Genomic DNA, 16,030 nt, shown 5'->3' on the forward strand with positions numbered 1-16,030 from the left:
GGGGAGGGGAGGCGAGGGGAGGAGAATGGGGCGGACCCGCAGGTGCCGCCCCTCCTGCTCTGTCAGCGGGAGGAGAGGGGCCGGGGTCAGCGGGCGCGGGGAGCGGGCGGTGGCCGCTGCCGTGCCGCGCTCAGGTGCGGGGGTGTCCGGCGGCCGCGTCCCGGCCGTGCCCCGGGGCAGCGGGGCTGGGAAGGGGTGCCAGCGTCGCGTCAGGGACTGAGGTGATGGAACGGGCGTTCGTGTGAACATGAGTTAGGGGAGGAGACCAGTGCAGAGCAGTGAGGCTCGGGACATAGCAGCCGGGACTCGATGAGGACGCAGCGAACTGGGGTGCTTCCAGTCTGTGAGGGAAGGGGCGAAGTCCTGCACTGAGAGGAGCCAAGCTAGGAAGTGTCAAAACCCTGTCGAGTATCCAGCGTGGCTCGGTGGCCGGTAGGGCAGAAGATGGCACTGAGAATGCCATCTGCCCTGTGAGAGGCGGCTCTGCAGGGAACCCTGGGCAGACCTGTGGGCAGAACTGAAATTTGGGCGGGAGGACCACCTCATGTTGTGTTTGGGTTTAGTTAGCAATTGAGCCGGTGCAGGAGTGCTGAAGCAGAAGCTGAAGGGATTTAGCAGACTAGGAGGTTGCTGGAGGTGAACAGGAGAAGTGCACTCTGAGTAGTGCACTCAGAGTTTGATATTAAATTGAACTGATATTGTATCTGATATTTAATTGAGGTGGGTAAAGATGAGGGGGTCTGATTGTGTTGGGGAGATTGGAAACCGAAGGATCTGGAACATTTAGATCTGTAAATTGCATCCAGGTGGGTGGGGAAGAAGCAGGTTTGGATTCTTGGTGTGTACAAAGATGAAGATCAGACATAGCAGGAGCGTGGGAAGAAGACTAGAAATAGAGCCAGGTGCTCTGAGGTACCTCTGAGCCAGGTACCCATTAAACTGGGGAAAAAATTATTTTGCATTTCCTTCCTTTTGCTTTGGATTGATTAAGTGAGCATATGAACCATCTTGCTTTTCACAGGATATATTTCTTGAGAGCTTTTCAAAAAGTCTTTCTCATCTCTTGGGACCACAGGGCTCAATCCTATGCAGTGTTTTATCTTTCTTCTTCAACACCCCAGATAACAAAAAGGTACAGTGACAAAAAAGTGGTAGTGTTGTTTGTTCATTTTCTTTGACAGGAACCTGCTGCAGTGTGACAGAGAAAAAGATAGTCCAGTACTTTTGTCACATCCTTTTCTTTTGTACTTGCTGGTTGAAACACAGTTCCAGCAACCTTCACATCAAAAAGTGGGAGGGAAAAATAATGTCCATACCTCTTGGAGAAAGTAGAGGTGGCACAGCAACAGTGTGGCACAGCAAAAATGTTGCTTGGTCCAGAAATGAGAAGAACTGTGACAGGAGAATAAAGGTAAGGAAGTTCTGGAGCTCGTGGCTGTAGCCAAGACTCTGATTAATGCAGAAGAAGGTTCATTTACGGTTCAAGATCAAGGTACCTCCCAAATAAAGCTTTGTAACTGGTTGTTCACTGGCAACTTAGATTCTGATTTCATCCAAACTTTTTGGGAACAGCTACATCAGCTGATGAGGACAGTTTGAGAGGACTATTCACATGCTTGAAATGCTTAGAGCTGGGCTTCAGCCACGGATTACCTGAAGACACGCTGTCTCCATTAGCCTAAACGTCTTGGTATCTCTGTATTTATAAAGTTGTTAATAATATGACCCTTAACAACAGGTAGCTAAAAATTTAGTCGAATCAGAGTTAAGGAGAATTTACCAAATCTGGTCAGGCTTTAGGATCAAACTTTGTAACCTTGCCAGTTCTCAGTGGTACATTTTTATGCTGTGTGTGCCAACTCTGCTACTGATACTACACACAAATATAATGGAATTAAGTAATGTCAGTGTCAGTTCTTTTGAGATAATATTGCCATGGGGCTCTGGACAGATTTAGATAATAACTATTAGTGCTATTAAAAGTTTGTAAGAGATGTGAAAGCATATCAAGGTGCCTGGATAATACTATGCTATAGCATATGATAACGCTAACTCAGATTACTTAATAATATCTAAATTGATCCCAGTAATTGCAGCCTAGATTTACCTCAAAATTTGGGTTTGAATTTAGTTAGAGATATGTACTGAATGAGTGAGAATTATTCTAGTGGTTTTAATGCAGTAACACTTTTCCTATTTGGACTTATTTTTGTTTTGCTTTTTTGAAGCGACATTAATTGCATGTTTTCTTCTAACTTCTTATTTTGACTATCAACATTTACAGCTTGTAGGGTGGTTTCATCTGTACCATCTGTGGGCCATATTGCACATCAGATGGCAGGATAAAATCTGCAATGAGAACGTTTTGGGACATAAAAGTCTTTCAGGGTTTGAAGCCATGATATTCACAACACAAATGTGCAGAGCCACTCATGTATCTGAAACAGAAGACAGAGAATGCCAAAGCAGCTGCTGCAGTGAAATAAAAGAGAGACCACACAGTTGGGGGAACATGATGGCATCAAGAACAAAAGGACATTTGAGAGAACAAGAAAGCGCAACTTCAAGCAGTGAGAAATTGAAGTCAATCATTCAGAATTATTGACAGCAGATACACAGTCTCACAGCAATAAGAGACTCACTTTGGGAATCAAGGTCAATTAATACTGAGGTAAAGAGGCAGCATCCAAAAAGGCACATTGTTTAGCAAACAGCATTTTCTGATTGCTGACTAGGCAACATTAAAAAAAATTGTCTATCACAGGTTGGGTTTTGGTAATTTTCGTACTCACAAGGCAAGATACCATTACCTTTATTCTGTTGTAAAGGACTACTGTATAAGAACACTATATGGTACTACACTTTGTGTGAGGATTGGTGGGGCCACTGCCCAGTGGAAAACAGAAGTTCATAGGCATCATTCAGACCTGAGCCTTCATTGTATATTGCATTTCACTCTGCACATAAGTGAAAATCTCTTCACTTTCTTCATATTTTCTGGGTTTGAGAGTAATAGGGATAAGGCCCTTTATGATATAGTGCTCTGGAAATCTGTTTCCTTCTTCCAAGCCATAAAGGTAAACTTCCAACAGATTTCAACCTTTTTCCTCAGTCCTACTAGCAAAGGTTTTAAGTTCATCTTAAATCATCATCTGAACTGCAGCTTGTGTTTATTGTTTTCATGACTGTTACATTTAAATATTCACTGATAATCTGATATATCCAACCTTGGGAATCAGCTTTCAAAAAACACAAAGAAATCAACAAATAGTCACAAAAGAGAACTCTCTGCTTTATTTTCTTATTATTTGTGAACTATTGCTTTCATACATATTAAACCCAGTAATTTCTATCCTGTTTTAGTATCAATGTTTTAGTTGATCCAGCCTATGAAACCTTTGGTAATAAATTTTGTCTGAATGAAGTGTCTGAATTCCACAGACCTGGTGTTGTCATTGTTAAAATCCGATTGCAGATTTTGCTTTGATTTCTTTTTTGGGGCTAAACTGAATCCCACCATCCTGATGGGTAATTCTGGTTTCAATCTTCGAAATAACTTTTATCCTGCTGTATAAAACATCAATAATCTTTTAAAGTTCATACTTTAAGGTTTATACTTTACCCCTTTATTATTTTGATGTGAATTATTCTTTCCCTAGTTGTAATATTGCAATTAGGATTAGGACCAATACTATACTATTTGGTCTGTTTAACATTGAAGCATCTATGAAATGAGCTATTCCTCCAAAAACATTTATTCTAAATGGGTGAAACAGGTGGATAGGATGAAACAGAAAGCATGAGATGGAGATGGGGAGTGAAAGTGCATCAAATTAGATGCCTTTAATGTAGACAGTCTGAATTCAGATCTGATGCTCAGACACTGCTGTAATTCCAACTCCAAGTCATCATATTTAGTCTTCCTTATCACTATTATTTTACAGAAATGTTTTTAAAATCCCTATTTTGGCATCCGTGTTTTTAGCATGAATATTTAGCACACCCCCTACCAAAAGACTGGATAGTGCACAGCAAGATAAGAGACAAGTTGTGCTTCTTACAACTAGTGAGGGCATACTTGCTTTATCTTTCTATTACTCCACCATAGAAATTGAGCAACTCATCATCACGCTCTTCTGGAAATTCAGTAGTGGTACATAGTCCACGACAAGCATATTCTTTCTATTCCTTTTTGATTTTAATAGGATTTTAGGTAATTTAGAATGACCACTGTTAATGAGATAATCACTTCACAAAATGAAAAGGATGGTTGTAGAAAAGTCCTGGAGTTAATCACTTAGATCTCAGTCACACTGACTCTAGAAACTATAACAGAGTCTCCATTTTTCAGAAGCTTCTATAAAATATTTGGTATTGCAGTGTCGGCTCTCAGTTAAGGAAAACTCTGTAAGTGAGCACTAGTCAAAGCTGACTGTCTACATAGTTTTTATGTTTGCCTTTTTTTTAATACAAATTTTGATGTCATATTTCACTTTCAGAATTCACTGATCTTTCAGTGAATCATTTTTATTAGCTATTGATGAAGGAATGACTTTTATTACCTGATCTGTACATTACTTTAGAATGTAGCTGAGTAAAATGAATCACACTGTGAATTCAGGTATTTTGGATGGAGCCTGGTTTTTATATATGTGATCAGCACAATCCATTTTGACCTCTTTCAGTGAGAAGATACAGACAGATTTTTTACTATACAACAAAATGTACTCAATACTGCAATCATTTTTAAAAGGGAAATTAAAAGCATGGTGACTGCTTGAAATTATTCAAGAAGTGTTTTCTGATTGTAGTTGTATTTGTTCACTTTAACTACATTATAAAGAATTTCCATGTATCTTTGAATGCATGGTTAATATATTAATGAGGCCCATAGATCAAAGACTCGTTTTTTTCCCTCAGGGATATCCAGATATAGATTAGTCTTTTTTTCATCAGGAAATACTATTTAAAAAAATAATTCTGCCAAGGCTACTTAGCTAATTGTATGCAATAAAAAAAATTTAAATATTTTCAAAGCACAAGATCCTATGAAAAGCAATCTCAACAAAATGAGAAGTTATGCATCATACTGGCTATTCTATAAAATACTCCAGTCTGCTCTGGATTTTTTACCATGGGTTGTTCCTTCAGAGACACTACTGAAGCTTAGGTCCATTACTCCTACTTGACACATCTCCATTGCCAAACACATCTAATTGAATCAAATTATTTTATAGCCTAGAGTGAAATAATCCTTTTAAATAGATTTACAGAGGAGGCAGTCTTCCCTAACTTTTAGAGGTATAAAACTTGAGATCTAATCTATCTTTATTTATAGACAGTGAAAATGACTTGGCAGTTTCATCCCATTCTTCAATGAACACCTTCAAAAGGCAATCTTTCTTCTCTTGTTCTCATTGACTTTTGAGAGAGTTTAGAGACCTAGGTTAGACTGTGCATCTACCCACCACCAATACTGGGGGAATGCAGACCGTCTCCTTGGGGTCACCAGATCATTTACCACAGGGATATAAAAAAAATTCTTCCTGTTGTTCACCATTTGACTTGCGTGACAGAACCACTCACAGGCTGGCTGTGAGTCCCCTGGCTGGTTAGTCATATACAGCAAAAAAGATAAATTGCAGTTTCATATAAGCATTTACATGTAGAGCTTACAGAGGTGGGGGGGTTTTCATTGCACTGACATGGTCTGGAGAGTAAAGCTCAATGGTTAGTGGTTTTAAATTCCAAATTTGCAAGGTTTCCTATAGTTGTTATCAGTAAGAGAAGTGACTGTCATCAAAGTTGAATCATAGAATAATGGTTTCTATAGAATAATTCTAGGAAAAAATCATAATATAACAGTTTGGGTTGGAAGGGACATTAAAGATCATCTAGTTCCAATGTCCTACAATTGGCAGGGACAACTTCCACTAGACCAGGTTGCTCAGGGCTCCATTCAACTTGGCCTCGTTAGTGCTGGTTGATGTTTGTTGGGATATTTATTCTGAATCCAACTGGGAAATGGCAATTAGTTCCTTTGCTATTTTATTTTTGCTGCCCTTTTCTTAAACAGATATTTGCACTGTATAAGAAGTGCTGCTTATGAACTACAAGTATATTAACAATAGCAGAGAAAATGGCCCTGAATCCATACTGGAGTTAAACCACAGAAATTGGTAATTTTAGAGGTGAAAAACAGTCATCTCACAGCACCCATATCTTTAGTGGAATGTCACCCATGGCCTAAGTGTAATATTTGTGGCACAAGGAATTTTTAGTGTTTTCCACTACCTATAATCTATGCAGGTTTATCTATCTAAGGTATCAAATCTTCATCTTGGTTTGTGACTTTGTTTTGCTTTTGCCAGAAAGGCACAGATGTGTTTGAGCTTTTGGGGTTCTTACAAATGGAAAATGCTTTTAAGGTGAGATAGATAAGACTGCACAAGCCCAAACTATTCATGGGTTTGTCACTGTTCCCTTTACACAGAAGAAATTCCTACTTAAAGCAGCCTATGGTAAAATTCCTGAGCTTGTGTAGCTGCCAGAAGTAACAGTAACTCACTCCTCTCCCGGTTTTCCTACTGGCTTCACACACATCATGGTAGACCAGACTTTACGCTAATGAAAAGCTTAGCTGGTAAGTGAACTCAGTCCAGTATTCACTGTATCTTAACTGGCTCAAATGCTGTCTTAGTCTTGTGGAGGCAAACATCTCAACCTACACAGATATCTACTCCTGTATCTATAAATACTCCATCTCCTCCAGGAAAATTTACAGAAATATGTGAATGCAGACACAGCTTGGCTCAATTCTCTTAAAGCACAGAAAGAAAAATGGATGTGTGCCATGGGGTGTGACCTACCAGCAGCTGGATTTTCCACAGTGAAGGTTTCCCATAGAGCTCCAGAAACATGTTGGATACCCACCATCCCTCTCTTGGGAAGCTTCCAGGATCTTGACATTGAGGTGTCTCAGCCTGCACTCTGCAGGTGTGCAGAGAGAGAATACTTTAGTTGAGACTCATCTCCCAGCTGTTTCTCCTGTTTCAAAGAAAAGAAAAGAAAAGAAAAGAAAAGAAAAGAAAAGAAAAGAAAAGAAAAGAAAAGAAAAGAAAAGAAAAGAAAAGAAAAGAAAAGAAAAGAAAAGAAAAGAAAAGAAAAGAAAAGAAAAGAAAAGAAAAGAAAAGAAAAGAAAAGAAAAGAAAAGAAAAGAAAAGAAAAGAAAAGAAAAGAAAAGAAAAGAAAAGAAAAAAGAAAAGAAAAGGAAAGAAACCAATTTAAATGGTGAAGTACCTATATGCCTACAAATCATGTTGCAAAAATAAATTTGTATGTGAATTATAATGTATTAATTACAAATACTTTGGTCCAACTACCCATCTTCTTTTTCTTTCTCTTTGTGTGTAATTTTCATGGAAAATTAATTGGGGTCAATGTCTCACAAAACTACTGGATTTAACATTGAGTTGGATTCATCTGTATCTCAGGAAAATCAGCTGTTTCATCAAATTAGTGTAATTTTCTGTCTTTTACTGTGTTACCATCTCTCAAGCACTAAAGATATTAAAAAATGCACAATGAGTTTCTTACCTTTGCTAACAAATTGCTGTAGACCTTTTGGATTTTTGTGGGTATTCTTGTGTGTCTTGGGTTATGTAACCAGAAAAAAGAGTGTGTATTCTATTTCATCTGTTGAAAGCAGTTGAGAAAGCAGTTTTTCTTTATCTCTTGTAACTCTTCGGGGGCGGGGGGCGGGGGGGGGTGGTGGTTGATGCCTTCTGATAATAGGCCACTGTTAAAACCAGGTGGGGCAGTGTTTCTTATCTCTTTCATCAACTTTGTCCACCCTCCCGGGGATATCTTCTGTTAATGGGCCATTAAGGCCCACCAATGACATGACACATTACACCATCCCATTGTGAGACGCTCTACCCAGTGAGGGGGGAGCCAACCATTTCCACCAAGATAAAAACTGAGATGTAGGAACACCAAGCAGCCTGTTTTCCACTGGATTCTCAGAGGAAGACCAGACCCATCTTGCCAGCACTGAACTTCTTCTACAGGATCATCTCTACTCCAACAGAAACACATCTCTTTCACCAGGAGGATTTATTTGGACTGCTTCCAACACCCTGAACAGGGTGTCAGGTCGTATTCTGACTCTGTCAGGGTTTCTAGGGCTTTGTTTAGTTGGTTACTACATTTGCATTTTTATTATTCCCAGTAAAGAACTGTTATTCCATTTCCCAAAACTTTGCCTGAAAACCTTTAACTACAAAATTATAATAATTTGGAGGGAAGAGGGTTTACATTCTCCATTCCAAGGGAAACTCCAGTTTTCCCTAGAAGACACCTGTCTTCTCAAACCAAGACATCGTGGCACTGATGAAAGAGAATTGGTGGAGAGTCCCTCCTAGCATTTTGAAAGCAACCTGGGATGGGATTTCTATGTGGGTTGGCCAGCAGGGAAGGCTGCTGCACTAACTCACTGCATGGTTTTGCCCTGCAGTCCACAACAGCCAATCTATGGCCACCAGTCCCAGCTCAGACATGTTTGAATCCTCATGACAGAAACATTTACTTTCAGTCATGTTTTATTTGCATATTGCTTTTTTGTACCAGTTTCTTGGTACCTCCTGACAGTGAAACAGACAGGATTGTGATCTCTCTCTGCAGGGAAGGAACCTGCCTGCTTGCTCTGCTGGTTAGAAACGGTTCCAAAAACAGCTGCTGTCCAGTCTGCCAAGAAGAGCAAGAAAATCCTGAGGGCTACAAAACATGAACTTATTAATGCTGTGGGTTAATCTCTATTCATTTCCTTTATTATGTGTTTATTGTATAGAATGGCCCATGTTCCAGTAGCTCCAGAGAAAGGGCAGATCCAGGTTATGCAAAACAAATTCCCCTGGGTTTTCCAGTTTGTTTAAAAAGAGTTTTTGTTCATCAGAATTAACAAAAAGTCATTTAGGCCTCTTAGTATGTTCACTCATGACATTTAGCAATCTATGGATTTATATGGCATTCCTGCCCTCTTTTGCTTTTTGGTTGGTTAGTTGATTGGGCGCTTTTTTTTTATCTTGTTTGGGTTTTGTTTGTTTGTTTGATTTTCCCCAGTCTGTGAGGAAGGTTTTTCCTCAGAAGTAAGTTCAGTTTTATGTAATCTTTCATAGTTGAAAGTCCAAAGATATTCTTGGGTTTTGACACTCCCAAATTACAATAGGGCATACTGTTGCCTCTCTCAGCAGGAACCTCCTCAAGAGACAGCCTGAGGTTCTGTACCAAGTGAGCTCTGTGATGTGTTACAGGTGGTGGCTCCAGCTGTGGTGGCGACTTTTAGTGTTGTCAGACACTATACTCTTCGTGCTTGGGTGCTGTCTACAGCTGCTGTAATCATTAGCACCAGGAATGTGAACATTATGCAAAACTTGAAAATTGCCAGACTTTGAACTTTTCAATTCCAAATTAAGCTAAGGGTAGGAGAAAAAGCATATCACTTGTGAGATGAAGACTCGAGGGAGAAGTCCAGCACTGTCAGCAAGTCAGAGCTGAAAACAGACAGATATTGGGAATAGTTTATAAAATCTTTCAAGAGATGCAACTAAGGAGGGAACCAGAAATCACTAAAACTGGCATAAGAAGATGGACATGAAATGGAGGCAGGTAAACATAATGTTCATTAAAGTACTGGTCGAAACAGAATCTGCTTTGACTTCATCAAACACTTTGGTCAACTACCTGGTCGTTTAACTGCCCACTGACTGGGAAAACAATGTTGCTACTCAAATCTTATCTGGTTTCACTGAGATGAGTTGCTGAGCAACGAGTAAGACCAAGAGCAAGCTGAAGAATGTAAATGCCACCTCCCTGCGCTTGTCCTTCATCACATCACCATCAGGCATACTGCCTTCCCTGTAAACACCAGTTGACACTTACTTGCCTATCAGGGAACAAGAATGGAAATTCCATCACAACACTAGGGGGGGTTTCAGGCGCTGGTTACCTGGAGGGACTGAGGAATCTCCCACCTTGGCATATTTAGAACTGACTGGAAAAGACACATAGTAGTATGTGTTAAATCGGCCCTGTCCTGAGCACAGGGTTGGAGCAGGTGCTCTCCAGTTGTCCCTTTTTTCTACCGTCAGTAAGCAACTGCATAGTGACTCAGTAAAAAAAAAAAAAAAAAAAAAAAAAAAAAAAAAAAGACACTTTTAGACACTTTTAGCCTCCTAGTTGCTGTAACTAAAATGAAAAGAAATAATAGAGTGGTGAGGTGTTAAGATGCAGGCAACTTCAGCAAACTATGAGGGCAAAATATTGAGGCTGAGGAAACCCTTGCAAAAAGAATAATGGCAGACTTGAAAGTGCTGGGTTGATGGGTTTACTAAATCATCTTAGTGGTCTTTTCCAAACTCAATGATTGTATGGTTCTATGATTTAATTTGCTATTTTCAGAAGTCCAGTAAAAGAAATAGTCTTACATTTAACCTCAGAAGTGCATAAGGATTTCCCGTTTCAGATAACTATCCTATGGGACATAATTTTGTTCTCAGTCACAGGTAGAAGCTGGAAAGCTTGACCTCAAAGGTATTTACTTTTTACCTTTTACTAGGTATTTACTAGATGGCTAGGAGAAAAATTTGTATTGAATGGTTTCAGTTCCAGGAAAGTTATACTTGATAACAACCAGAAATCAATCTTTTAGGTAGAAAAAGCTTTGCTTTCACAAATATCAGCATTCTGTTTGGTATATTACACCATTTTCTTGTCTATGAGAGAAGTCCCTGGACCATTAGGGGCTCTTTAATGTATGCTTTAGGTCTAACACAGCAAAATGACACTGACCTCTCCCCCCACTAATGTGACAACAATCCTCCCAGACCCAAGCATAGGACAACTAGACCCAACATTTCAAAATGGCAAGATTAGTAACAAATCTCAAAATCTTCCTTAGCCCAACTCAAGAGCTTGCCTGTACATCTAAAGGTTTCCTTATCCCTCTAGGTCCTCTTTCAGTGGGAGTTTCTGTTTAGTTGCTGTGTCCCTCTTTCATGAGTCTTTTCCAGAGCCATTGCTCCAAAGTATAGTTTCCCATCTTAATTTTGTGGCCTTCATTCTCTGTTCTTAGATACACAGATTTGTGTTTACCTGTAATAAGGTAGCATATCATATGCTTACTTTTTGTTTACCATCTGATTACATCAGTGGCCTATTTTCGTTTCTGTTCCTCTGGTCTGTTGCCATATGATGAGTTTATGGGGTTTTTTTCTGTACCACAGATCAAAATGGAAAATAGCTAGGAGACAGTCTAGGTGGAGCTTCACTAGTTAACACCCCTGCACAATGAATGATACTGAACAGTGATTGTTTAACATTAAGACTACTGATAGAGTCAACCACTGGATTGTGAACTGATGTACTGATATATTATAAGCTCTCCATCAAAGAGCTGCACAAAACTAAAGTCTCATGCATCTAGCAGCTTTATATGAAAACGTCTTACTCTTCTGAGAAAGGTACCAGATTATCTCAGTAAAATCTGCTTTCTGTAAATCCATGTCACTTAGTCTAAATAACATACTTTCTTTTATCTAGCTATTTATTAACACAGTCATTTTGGGCAGCACAAATTTCAGCCTATGGACCCTATGGGGGATCAGCCCCACAGCTGGTAGAATCCAGGCAATGTCAGGGCTGGACTTAGAAGTTCACTGCCTGAATTGTCTGGGTTGTTCTGTGTATCTTTCAAAATACTGTTTCAGCATGAACTTCTTTTAGACCCCCTGAAGATCCCCTGGATTTCCAGGTCTTCTGAAAGTGAGTTTTCATGACAAGCTTCTGCCAGCTCTTAGGAAGTTCTAGGGTGCTGACATATCTTCTGATGTTAGAATATCTGGTATCAGTGGCTGTTGTTCTGAGCATTTTGACATACTCACTCTTCCTCCACAGCCGGGACTCCACTTGTTTATACTCCCAGATGCAGAACTGAGGTAGTCATTGAAATTCCCAAAACAGGTCCACTGCAAATATTTGTTCGGTTTATATCATGCGTAGGCAAAAATCCCGGACAAACTTGAGTCAAAACTGAGGCAGAGTCTTGACAAACCCCCTCGAAGTGTTTCCTACTGGAGCACAGTTATGTTGGTTGAAGCTTCACTCCTTCCTATGTCACTTATACACTGTCCCCATATAGCAATTAATACATTATTAAAATTCCTTTGTTACTATCATTTTAGAGAAACCTTCTTCTGGAATGTTTATTATCTGTATTTATGCCGCTCTTCATCTCTGCGGCGTCCTTGCCTTTCTGTGGGGCTACACGGCAGCCGCCTCTCCTGGCTGCGTGCCGCCTGTCACTCTGTCCTTCCCGTGGAAATCCCGACAAACCCTCCAGTATCGGCACTGCCTCAGTGTGGGGGACACACGAGAACGGAGTTCCAGAGCTGCGGGGGATACCCTCGGGAGCCGGGGGATGCAGGGCCCGGGCTCCCGGGGGAAGAAAGGACAGGGCCACCGGGGCTCGCTGCCGTACGCAAGAAGCGCCACGGACGTCATCCTCCCACGGAACCTCCCCTCTGCGCCTAAACCAATTTTTTAATCACTGCGGCGGGGGGGTTATCGGTTTGTTTGGTTGGTTGTTGTTTGTGGCTTTTTTATATACATATATACACACACATATAATTTTCCCAGCCTCCCGCAAGCGCCAGTGCCTCGCGAACAAACCATTCCCCTCACGGCGGGCCGCCCGCGCTGCCGCAGCGCCGCCCAGCGGCCCAGAGAGCGCGGGGAGCCGGCCCGGCCCGCCGGCCGCCCTGAGTGCCCGGGGCCGGGAATGAGGGGTTCGCGGCACTCATCGGAGTTCCCCTGAACAAGCTGGTTGTTCTCTCCCCTCCTTGGGAGGGGGGGCTGCCCATGGCTGCCCGGGAACCGAGTTCTGCACCGGGGACGGGGTGCATGCTTGCTGAGCTGAACCCTCCCCTTGTGGCCCCAGCCACCTTCTCCGGCTCCCTGGCTTTTTCCACGTGTGGATTTATCATCTTTCCCTTGAATTACACATCCCTGTTCCGGTGCAGTATTGTAAAATTAAAGCATCTCTCCTCTATTGCACAGATAAGTAACTATTTTCCTTTCTGTTTAGAAACTGCATCTCTGTTTTTTCCTTCCCTGTCTGGGCCAGCCCTGGAGACAGTAAATGTCTGTGGGCGATGGTCCACAGGTGAAATCTCTGCCCTGCTGGAGAATGTGACAGTCAGCCATGTAGTTTCTAATCAGCTGAAGTCTCTTGTCACTCAAGTCAAACTATGCCACAATGCACCACCAGCAAATGATGCCTGAGGAGACATTGTGAACCTGACTGTGGAAAAAGCCTGTGCACAGCTCGGGGAGTACATCTTCTTCTGGGATCTCTCCAAAGGATACAACACTGCTGTGTCAAGCTACAGCTCATATTTATAGATACCGGTACATTAAATAAGACCAGTTCATAGGAGAAAGGCAGATTTAGTCTAACTTCCCTTCACCAGACATCTGTCTGAAATAAAGTGTTCTTGACGGTGGATGAGGGTGTGTGAACACACCCCATTCAGGATAGGGTGGAACCAGGATGTTGCCTGCCTGAGAATGTGAAGCTGCCACTTGGCAAAGCACACCCCTGGAGACGTGCCCAGAAAACCGTAGCACCCCATAAAAGAAATAAAGCAAACAAACAAAAAACTGAAAGCAGAAGAGAGCTCTCATAGTGGCTTCTTTACTTGGGCCAGAGGCAGGGTTTTTTTGTGGGGGGTTTTATGTTTTGTTTTGTTGGGTTTTTTTGGACATTCTCCTGTAAACAACAACCAAGGACAGAGAAAGTACTGTCCATCTACCCATGTACCCTTTGTCTGCCACCCCTAGGACAGTCACCTCTATCCTTGAACCCTTTTTTTTCTGCTAAGAGAGCATTTAGGCTCACAGTTTCAGTTTGAAATCTGCCCTCAAGTTCCCATTGTACCCACTCTCTTTGGATGAGGTGGTCAACTCAGGAACCAGCAGCACCCTATTGCATCAAGTCATCTGTTCCTTTCTTGTAGTCACACTTCAAAACTCTGTCCTTGCACTGCTCCATTTCTCTTTGGTGTCTATCCTGTGATATGCACATAGAAATGGCATTGTAAACTTTATTGTGATGTATGCTGACAACCTGGAACCAGGCTGAATTTTGGCAGACAGGGCTAGGGAAATACAAACAGTGCTCATGACTTGTAATGTGCCTCTTTACTGATAGAAACCCGTGTCTGTCCCTTAGATCATCCTGAATTTCTCCACTTCCTTCAGTGTATGAAGAAGGAGGCAAAGCGTGGATGCAAAAGCAGAGGTCAAAAGAACATGCAAGATACCTGTGGTAAATTATGTAAATGGCTGTAATACAAATATTATTAGATTCTGACTTTAATCTGAAATTAAAGGATACTGACTGGCAACACCAACCTGCAGATGACAAAATAACAAGAAGCTGAGGTCTGGCTTGTGACGTTTGTTTTGACAGTATCAATATAAGCCCAAGTGCCACCTGCACAGAGTTAAGATTGTTTCAAACAGAATTCAACTAAAAGCATGAAGGTTTTTTTCCAAAATATTTTACAGTATGCAACTGCCAACTTCTGATCTGACACTGGAAGTCCTAAACCCAAATTTATTGTGTCCCCACACTACAGCTCCTTAAAATAACTTCAGTTTTTTCTTTGCATATTTCTCATCTGACTGGTGGTCTGGCACTATTTAGGTTATAAGATTCAAAATAGCCATTGCCTGAGGTGACAAGATTTTCAGGGAAGTGTTTAGTGTAGGATCCATCTGCTGTCTTTGAACACAGCAGTCTGCACTGAGCCACTTGGTTGCACCTATACGGGTCATTTTCGAGTGTAATTTTGGCCCAATATTTAAGCTGCTTTTTAGAAACAAAATGCAAAAATGAAAATATAGAAAACTTGAAAAGAAAAAGGAAGAAAAAACAATGAAGGCATTTGTTTTATTCTCTTAGCAGGAGAACTTTTTCAGTAACAGACACAAAACAAACAATTAACCTTTATATAACAATTTTCAGTCTCTGCTTATTAAGAAATTTTATGAAAATTCTTTATAAGCAGAAATTTATCTTTCATGAAAGACATTTATATTTGATTAAACCTTTAGAATTTGCTTATATATGGTAGACATTTTTTTATATAAAAGAGACTTTTGGTCAAAGAGTTCTGTATGTTCTGATGAACTCACAGAAATCTTTTTTACATTGGCAAAGCCTCCCTTTTTGTTTTGTCAATATCAACATCAGAAGTTACTGTGAATTGTAGCTACAGGGTTTTCCTTCATGGCATACACTTTTAGATCACCAAGTTTTTTTTACTTCAAATACTTACATCTGTTTTTTGAGGTTTTGGGGTTTTTTTCCTAGAAACAATGCATGCTCAGTGCTGTTAAAATACCATTAAAGATTTTTGATGTAATTTACTACGGCAACACAATTCCTGACAAATGAGGTGCTGTGGATGCTTCAGAGGATGTCACTGAACTTCATGGATGGCTTGTGACTAAAGATTCATTGATGTCCTGTCTATCCACTGATCACACTCTGCAGTTACAGCCTGAAGCAGCTCATTTCTCAAGGAGTCTACAACATCATTGCATGTGACATCATCACAGTGTGACTATTCCCTAGTCACTGGGACAAAGAAAAGCTAGCTATTGACACTAGCAGATGCTGTGAGGGTAGGGAAAGCAGTGCCTTATTTTTATAATTGCTGTTCTTTGGCTGAAATACTTAACCAATTTGCACTTTCTTCTGCTGAGAACTCTTTATCCCAATGCAAATGTAGACATGAACAAACTGAAGATAGCTGGTATTTTCAAAGTTTGAACATCTATCCTAGCTTCCCCAGTTTGTTTCTCAAACTAGAGGCCAAGCCTTTCCAGTGCCATACCCCACTGAAAGCCACTTGGGAAACCAGGAAGTTTTTTAGCTCCCATTCCCATACTTGAAAAATGATGGAGG

General features: G+C 40.8%; 1 long non-coding RNA gene across 1 annotated transcript; it reads left to right on the top strand.

Moving 5' to 3' along the window:
- Positions 1-78: 78 nt before the first annotated feature.
- LOC134549771 (uncharacterized) lies at positions 79-3,406 on the top strand. The gene is made up of 3 exons (XR_010080176.1): positions 79-221; positions 1,182-1,411; positions 2,285-3,406. It is a non-coding gene; the product is annotated as an uncharacterized LOC134549771 (long non-coding RNA).
- The last annotated feature ends 12,624 nt before the right edge of the window (positions 3,407-16,030 follow it).

This window comes from Prinia subflava, chromosome 1 (genome assembly GCF_021018805.1).
Source record: "Prinia subflava isolate CZ2003 ecotype Zambia chromosome 1, Cam_Psub_1.2, whole genome shotgun sequence".
Taxonomy (NCBI): Eukaryota; Metazoa; Chordata; class Aves; order Passeriformes; family Cisticolidae; genus Prinia; species Prinia subflava.